Here is a 9,665-nt window from a genome sequence, read left to right as displayed (position 1 = left end):
TGTTGTAGTGTATATATATAAAGAAGAAGAGAGAGAAGTATTCGGTATAATTGTAAAGAAAAAAAGAGATTTGTTTTGTTGTTGTGTATTATTCACTAAGATTTAACCTCTTATTTATATATGTAGGTTTTCAATGTTATTAAATTCATTTTCTCTTGAGAATGGGCATCCACATAAGTTACCTTTATCACAACACTCTCATTGGATGTTCATTTAGGATTATGCCTCATTAGAATCTAACTAAAGAAAAACTCAATAAAAAAAAATTTTAGTGAAGGAAAAAAAGTACAATATCATTTGATGGAGACTATCTCATTAAAAACCTTGTCAAGAAAAACACAATGGGAAAAAATATGATCAAGGAAAAAAGAGTACAGTCTTCCCTTCTTGTCGACATCATTTAATATCTCGAAATCGGCGCATTCCAATCTAATGTACCAATTTCTCAAAGGAAGGTGTTGGAAGTGACTTGTAAATAAATCCGTCAAATTATCGTTTGAGCGGATCTATTGGATCTCAATTGTCCATTGATTTTGAAAATCATGAGTGAAAAAAATTTGAGAGAAATATGTTTTGTTCTATCACATTTGATGTATCCACCCTTAAGTTGAACAATGCATGCTGTATTATCTTTAAACAGGATAGTTTGAGCTATCTTACGATCAATTAGTCCACATGATGACAGGATATATTGGATCAAACTCCTGAGACAAAAACACTCACGACTTGCTTCATGTATCGCTAGTATTTCAGCATGATTAGAGGAGGTTGCTACTATCATTTGTTTCGTGGACCTCAATGATATAGTTGTACCACCATATGTGAACAAGTATCTTGTTTGAGATCTCTCTTTATTTGGATTAAACAAGTATCCTCCATCTGTATAGCCAACAAGTTGTGACTTGGATTCATATGAATAAAACAATCCCATATCAACCGTTCCATGAAGATATCGAAAGATTTGTTTGCATTCCAATGTCTTCTGGTTGAAAAGGAACTATACCTTGATAGTAAATTCACCGCAAATGATATGTTAGGCGTGTATTATTAGCAAGATACATTAGTGCTCTAATGACACTAAGATACGATACTTCAGAACCAAGGATATCTTTATTTTCTTCTTTAGGACGGAATTTATCTTTTTCCACATCCAAAGACCTTACGATTATTAGGATACTTAATGGATGTGACTTGTCCATATAAAATCTCTTCAATATTTTTTCTGTGTATGTTGTTTGATGAATGAAGATCTCATTTTTCGTATGCTCGATCTGCAGGTCGAGACAAAATTTAGTCTTTCCAAGATCTTTCATTTCAAACTCTTCTTTTAGAATTTTTATAATTGCTGGAATCTCTTCAAGAGTTCCAATGATATTTAAATAATTAACGTACACAGCAATTATAATGAATCCAAATGCATGTTTCTTTATGAAAACACATGGGCAGATATCATCATTCTTAAATCCGTTTTTTGCCAAATACTTAATAAGACGAGTATACCACATTCGTGCAGATTGCTTTATACTATATAAGGATCTTTGTAATTTGACTGAGTATAACACATGCAAATATTCATTAGATGGTTTAGATATCTTTAGTCCTTTAGAGACTTTCATATTGATATCACGATCTAATGATCCGTATAAATAGACTGTTACTACATCCATTAAATGCATATGTAGTTTATGATATGCGGATAAACTAACCAAATAATGCAATGTTATTGCATCCATTACATGGGAATATGTTTCTTCATAATCTATACCGGGCCTTTGTGAAAAACCTTATGCCACAAGTCGAGCTTTGTAGCGTACAACTTCATTTTTCTCATTTTTTTTCTCACAAATACTCATCTGTATCCAACAGGTTTGATATCTTTTGGTGTACGAACTACATGTCCAAAGACTTCATGTTTTGCAAGTAAGTCTAACTCAACTTTCATAACTTCTTTCTATTTTGGCCAATCATTCCTTTGTCAACATTTTTCGATTGTTCTTGGCTCAAGATCCTGACTTTCATGCATGATATTTAATGTCACATTATATGCAAATATTTTATCGACAATTGTCTTATTTCGATTCCATTTTTCTACTGTAAAGACATAATTTATTAAGATCTCGTCATTTTCACAGTTTTCACGTACCTGAACGTCTTCTGGTGTCAAAACTATATCAGAATTTTGGACAACTGCATGTATCTTTACTATGTCTTTTTCTATAGGAATAGTATTTACCTCTTTTTTCCGAGAATTTTTGTCTTTGGAACCGACAGGTCTACCACGCTTCTGCGCGTGAATTTATTTCAGTGGCCACTTGTCCAACTGGGACATCAATTCGAATTGGAGCATTTTCAGCTGGTGTATAGGATTTGGTTATCCTCTTTGTATCAGAAAATGTATCAGGCAATCATTTTCTATTCTTTGCAAATGTATAAACTTTTGAATTTCTAGTTTAAATTGCCCTGATCGAGGATTAAAATGTATTAAGGATAATGTATTCTAATTAATTAAGTTCCTTTTCAGGAAGCTTATTCTCTCCCCCCTAATGTTGAAAATTTTGATTCATCAAAATGACAATTTGTAAATCGAGCTTTAAATATATCTCCAGTCTGTATCTCAAGATACCTCACTATAAAAGGAGAATCATATCCAACATATATCTCCAATTTTCTTTGAAGTCCCATTTTGGTGTGAGAAGGTGGTGCAATAATAACATATATCGCACACCCGAATATTCTTAAATGAGAAATATTTGGCTGCTGGCCAAAAGCTAATTGCATATGAGAAAACTGATGCTAACTTGTTGCCTCAAACGAATAAGTGTTGCGGCAAGTAAAATAGCATGCCTCCAAGCCAAGGTTGAGAGATTTATTCTCATAAGCAAGGGGTCTAGCAAATAATTAGAGGCGTTTAATAAGTGATTCTGCTAACCCATTTTGTGTGTTAACATGAGCTACAGGATATTCAACGCTTATTCCATTAGCCATACAATAAGCATCAAAGGCTTTGGAAGTAAATTCACCAGCATTATCAAGAAGAATTGCTTTTATTGAATTTTCTAAAAATTGTGCTTTTAATCGAATAATTTGAGCAAGTAATCTTGCAAACGCCAGGTTGCGAGAAGACAACAAGAACACATGTGACCATCTCGAAGATGCATCTATTAAGATCATAAAATATCTAAAAGATCCACATAGTGGATGAATAGGTCCATATATATCGCCTTGAATCCTTTCTAGAAATTTAGATGACTCAAATTCAATCTTTACTGCTGATGGCCTTAAAATTAGCTTTCCTTGAAAATATGCAACATAACAAAATTCACTATATTTAAGAATTTTCTGGTTCTTTAGTGAATGTCCGTGAGAATTTTCAATAATTTTTTGCATCATGGTTGTTCCCGAATGACCCAATCAATCATGCCAAGTTATGAATTCATTTGGGTTAGTAAACTTCTGGTTTACAATGGCATGCGATTCATTTGCACTAATTTTAGTATAATATAACCCAGATAAAAATGAGGGTAACTTTTCTAATATAACCTTTTTATTTGAATCATGAATTGTGATATACAAGTACTCATGATTTTCCTTATTCATTGTTTCAATCTGATATCCATTTCGGCGAATATCTTTGAAATTCAACAAGTTTTTTAGAGACTTGGTAGACAATAGTGCATTATTTATTATGAGTTTTGTTCTTCCAGAAAACAAAATTATAGCTCTTCCAGAGCCTTCTGTCAAGGTGCCTAAGCCAATAATAGTATTAATATATTCTTCTTTTAGCACAAGACGAGTAAAATACATATTACATTTGAGAATCGTATGCGAACTTTCACTATCCGCAAGGCAAACATCTTTACTATATGTCCTTGTGGTGTAGAATTTACAACCACAAACTAACCGACAAGTGCACCGGGTCGTACCAAGTAATACCTCAGGTGAGTGAGGGTCGATCCCACGAGGATTGATGGATCAAGCAATAATGATTGAGTGATTGGCTTAGTCAGACAAGCAGAAAATTGTGTTTAAAGGTTCAAAAGCATTAACAGTAAATTCAGAATATTAATAAAGCAAGCAATAAATTGAGGTGAATAATATATGGAGAAAACAGTTAAGACTTCAGAGATATCTATTTTCCTGATTGACTTTTCTTACTAACTATTTTAATCATACAAGATTTAATTCATGTCAAACTATATTTGACTAAACCCTAATTCCTTAGACCTTTTTAGTCTCCTCTAAATTCATCAACCGCCAATTTCTTAGTCACTTAATTCCAATTAGAGGGTGAAGCTTAATTCTAGTTTATATGCCACAAAAATCCTAAATACCCAAATATAAGAGGATTATATGTCACGTATCCCGTTAAGTCTAGATAATTAGAAATTTAGGAAAATATGTTTTCAAGTTGTTATTCAAGTAAAGAGCTTTTCCAAGTTATACAAGAACTCAATTAGAAAAAGGGTCATACTTCCGTTCCACCCAAATTCATAAGATAAAGAATGAAAACAATTCTTGAATTATAAATCAGTACATGAATTAAAATTGAAAAATAATAGTATCAATCCATACAATAGACAGAGCTCCTAACCTTAACAGTGGAGGTTTAGTTGCTCATGGTTCAAAGAGAAAATTAGGATTCAGGTAAAAACTATAATGTGCGGAATAAGGTAAGAGAAGAGAGATTGTATCTTTTCCCTTTTATATCTAATCCTAATTAATGTAAAATATATTTTCTAAAATTAAATAATATCTTTTTCCTTTTATATTTAATCCTAATTAATGTAAAATATATATTTTCTAAAATTAAATAATATCTTTTCCTATTTTTAAATAAAATAAAGTTTAAATCAGAATTAATAGGAGATTGCGTGCTTGCTTCTTGGAGAGTTGGGGACCACTTGATTCCTTAATAGTCCACGCCTAACTTGAGAAATCTCAAGTTAGGCATAGCCTTGGCAGAATTGATAGAGAAGAAGTATGGACTATTATATGCTTTGGAAGTTAGCTTTCCAACGCCACTAGAATCACGTCAATTGGACTTATGTAACTCGAGTTATTCAAGTTTGAGTGCAGAGAGGTCAGTGTTGACAGCATCATTCGCCTTCTTCTCTTTTTCTGCGAAAGCTCCATCAAATCCATCCGAATGCTACCTAAAATAAACAGAATTGCACACGACTCAAAGTAGCATCCATAGTGGCTAAAAGATAATTAATTCTTGATTAAACTCAACAAATTAAATGCAAGTTCACTAGGAAAAGGTAGGAAAGATGCTCACGCATCACAACACCAAACTTGAACTGTTGCTTGTCCTCAAGCAACCAAAACTAATATAGGCTTAGGATGTGAATTTGCATGAGAAGTGAATGTTCAATTAAGCTCATGTCTCTTCTTAAAGTGGGGTTTGCACACTGCAATTCTGAATAGTTTTGGCATCTCACTCTCCTTTGAATCAGAGGAATGTAACTGTCATTCAGAATTAGAAACCAGATAATATTATGAATTCTCTACTCTTTTATACTTCAGTTTAATCCTTGAACACAGAAAATTTCTTTTAATTCTCTTTTCTTTGGTGCTTTGCACCTTGAGTCTAGCCGTGACTTTAAATGTTTTGTCTCAAGTAATACTTGATACAAAAATACCACAAGCACTTAACTGGGGAACTCTCTTTAAGTTCTAATTTTTTTTCAGTTACTCCCAAATAGTGCTGCTCAAAGCCTTTGACATACTCTGTTAAATGCATTTGATCTCGACTCTTAGTGTTCTGTCTCAGGGATTACTTGACGTATTCACACCACAAGCATGTGACTAGGGAAACAACTCTTTGAGCCTTTAATCATGTCTGACCTCCCTGGTCATTGATGCTCAAAGCCTTGGACCTTGCCTTTATTTTTCTTTTGCTGTTTCTTTTGCTTCAAGGATTAAACTTTCACTAACTTCAGAGAATTTATAATAGTTCTCTAAATTCCTGTTCCTTATACATCGACATCCTTTGATTCAAATTCAGATATGCACTGTTCATGTCCTGCATTCAAAATCACAAAAAACACCACCACATTTAAGTGAATAAGACTATTCTTTGTTATAGACTCTAATTCTCATACAATACATCATTTTCTTCTTTTTCTTTTGGATTCAAACTCAGTGAGCGATACATGAGACACTTTGTAAAATTAAAAGCAAATAACAGAATAAAAAATAGCAAAATAAACTGGAACCTAGGAATCGAAATAACAAAGGATCATGCAGACATTCAAGTAAAACAGCAGAAAATAGGAATATAACATAATAAGAACGAAGGAAAATATAGAATGAAAGGAACTCAACCACCTCAGTTATCCTAGTGGCCGTCTCATTCTTCAGGCTGTGCTCCTCGGTGAAAAATGATTTACCTCCCTTTGGTGCCATTAAAATAAACAGAAAAGGCCAAAAGTGAAGCGACAACACCAAACTTAAAAGTTTGCTTGTCCTCAAGCAAAGAAAAGCTGAAAACAGGGTGTCAAAAATTCTTCTTAATTGCTCTTGTTACTGTTCTAAAAATTCTGCATGATCAAGCATACTAAAACAAAGGAAAACAGTAAAAACTCAATAAAAATCAAACAAATAAGATAATTAACACAACAGAAGAATAGCTAAGGATACGAAATTATCGGGTTGCCTCCCGACAAGCGCTTCTTTACCGTCACTAGCTTGACAGTCAACTCCTCTAAGGAGGAGGATCATAGGGGCTTAGCTCTTCTCTCCTCACTGTGAATCTTCTCCCTGTGTCCTCATAAAGTAGTTCAATATGCTCTACAGAGAGGTTTACTGTATAAGTGAATACTGGATTGCTAGTCAACACCACCTTGATTCCTGGGGAGAAGTCTTCAGTGGAAATTTTTTGTTTCTCCATCCCCTAGGTACTTTCTTCTTTTTGGGAGCCTCCGCCTTGGTGGATGATGCATTCCTGACACCAAACTTAGGTTTGATGTCAGGAGGAATTTTATTGGTTGTCACTAGAGGAGGTTTGAGCTGCAATTTCTGCTATGCATCATCAGGGGGTTCTTGAAGGTTTGGATCAATAAACTCAGTCTGCATGCACCTCTCTTCTTCACCTGCTGAAAGTATATCTTTGAAGACGTGAAAAACTAGTTGCTCATTATGCACTCTAAGCACTAATTCACCCACTTCTACATCAATTAGAGCTCTCCCAGTGGCTAGGAATGGTCTTTCTAGAATTATAGAGGCATTCTCATCCTCCTCTGTGTCAAAAATCACAAAATCTGCTGGGAGGAAGAACTTACCCACTTTGACCAAGATATTCTCCACTAATCCATATGTAGGCTTTATAGATTTGTCTGCCATCTGTAATGCTATCCTTGTGGGTTGTGCCTCTTGGATTTGCAACTTTTTCATCACAGACAAGGGCATTAAATCGATGCTTGCCCCCATATCACATAATGCTTTCTCAAAGGTTGTGCTCCCAATGGTGCATGGAATTTGAAAGCTCCCTGGATCCGGCATCTTCCTTGGCAAGTTATTCTGAATGATGGCACTACATTTCTTAGTCAGAACCACTGTCTCGTCTCCCTTTAAAGGCTTCTTCTTTGACAACAACTCCTTCATGAATTTGACATAGAGAGGCATTTGTTCCAAAATCTCAGCAAAAGGAATATTGATTTGCAACTTTCTGAAGACTTCCAAAAACTTCGAAAACTGCTTGTCCTTGATCTCCTTTTGAAGTCTCGGAGGATATGGCATTTTAGGCTTGTACTAAGGAGCCTCTGGCAATGTAGGATAAGTGTCAAGAGAGTCTGGGAATGGGTTGTCCGCACGCTTTAGAGGGACGTGCTCTACTTCTTCCTTCTTCTCCTCTGGAGCTTCTTCTTCAACTGGCTCCTCATTAACTTGTGCTTCCGTACTTGCCACCTGTTCACTTATCAAGGTGATAGCCTTGCATTCTTCTCTTGGATTTGGAATTGTGTTACCAGGAAGGTTATTAGTGGTCCTCTGATCAATTTCATTAACGTTTGTGGCTAATTGACCCATTTAAATCTCCAAGTTCTTGATTGATGCTCTGGTTTCCTATCTAAAACTTACCAATATTGCTTCCAAATCATTGTTCTGCTGGGACTGAGAAGTTGCTTGCTGAGATGACTGAAACTGGTGGTTATTAAAATTATTCTATTGAAAATCACTCTGAGAATTATTATTAAAATTTTGTGGCCTCTAAGGTTGCTCTCTCCACGCAAAATTTGGGTGATTTCTCCATCCCTGATTGTAGGTCTTAGAATAGGGATCATTATTGGGATTTCTTGGAGCACTCCCCATGTAATTGACCTGTTCAAAAGAAGATTGAGCATAATCATAATTTTCGTTTTACATAAAATTACTTGTCATGTCATAAGTGACCTCTAGATGTGCATTCTGAGTGTTGACAGCTGAAACTTGCATTCCACTCAACTGTTGAGTAATTAGATTTAGTTGCTGAGTCAAAAGCTTGATCTGAGCAAGAATGGCATCAACAGCTTCCACTTCCAAAACAACTCTCTTCTGAGGAGTCTCAGAGTTCACAGGATTCCTGTTAGAAGAGTGTAAATATTGGTTGCTAGCAACCAACTCAATAAGTTCAAATAGTTTCTTCCGATGTCTTCTTCATGTGCAATGAACCACCTGCAGAATTATCTAAACACATCTTGGACATTTCACCCAAGCCTTCATAAAAGATGTCTAGCTGAGTCCATTTAGAAAATATGTCCGGAGGACATTGTCTGGTCAGTAGCTTGTATCTCTCCCAAGCTTCATAAAGGGTCTCACCATCCTTCTGTCTGAAGGTCTGAACCTCCACCCTAAGCTTAGTCAGCTTTTTTGGTGGAAAAAATTTAGTAAGAAACCCAGTAACAATCTTGTCCCAAGTATCCAGACTCTCCTTGGGTTGAGAATCTAGCCAGAGTTTTGCTCTATCCTTTAGAGCAAACGGAAAGAGCATGAGTTTGTACACCTCAAGGTTCACTCCATTTGTCTTCACAGTATCACAAATCTGTAGAAAATTAGAAATAAACTGATTTGGGTCTTCTTGGGAAAGGCCATGATACTGACAGTTTTGTTGCACCAGAGTGACCAGTTGTGGCTTCAACTCAAAGTTGTTTGCAGCTATAGGAGACACCACAATGCTTTTTCCTTAAAGATCTGCAGTAGGAGCAGTGTAAGAGCCACGCACTCTTCTGGGTTGTTCATTTCCAATTGGATTTGCCACATTGGCATTAGCAGCATTATTGTGATCCATAGTGGATTCTGCAGCCTTGTAAAGTCTTGCTTGTTGTAAACGCCGTCTGAAAGTCCTTTCAGGTTCAGGATCAAAGTCTAAGAGAGGTTCTTTGTCGCTGTTCCTGCGCATAAACGGACAGAAAACAAGAAAAGATGGGAATCTCTACGTCAGAGTGCAGAGAATTCCTAGTGAGGTAACCTGTATAAAAGAAATAAAATAAAACAACTAAATAATTAAAGCTGAAAATTTTCAAAAAATATAAAAAAATAAACAGAAAATTTAAAATAAAAATAACTAGGGGACACTAAACTTAATTTTAGAAATTAAAAAAATTATATGATAAAATTTCTTTTTTTATATATTTTTAAGGTTAAAGATAAAAATGAAACAAAACTAATAGAATATAGAAAAAATATAA

At 35.0% G+C, this 9,665-nt stretch overlaps 1 protein-coding gene and 1 non-coding gene across 2 annotated transcripts in view; one reads left to right on the top strand and one right to left on the bottom strand.

The window, feature by feature from the left end:
• The window catches only part of LOC107468924 (protein Iojap-related, mitochondrial), a 107,277-nt gene that overhangs the window by 9,974 nt on the left and 87,638 nt on the right, over window positions 1-9,665 (bottom strand). The gene's annotated exons all lie outside the window — the stretch shown is intronic.
• Window positions 8,728-8,836, top strand: LOC127743323 (small nucleolar RNA R71). Its single transcript, XR_008004715.1, has one exon. It is a non-coding gene; the product is annotated as a small nucleolar RNA R71 (small nucleolar RNA).

The sequence above is a fragment of the Arachis duranensis genome, chromosome 10 (assembly GCF_000817695.3).
Source record: "Arachis duranensis cultivar V14167 chromosome 10, aradu.V14167.gnm2.J7QH, whole genome shotgun sequence".
NCBI classification, from domain to species: Eukaryota; Viridiplantae; Streptophyta; class Magnoliopsida; order Fabales; family Fabaceae; genus Arachis; species Arachis duranensis.
The sequence above is the reverse complement of the archived record's forward strand: the minus strand, read 5'-3'. Positions and strand labels throughout refer to the sequence as shown.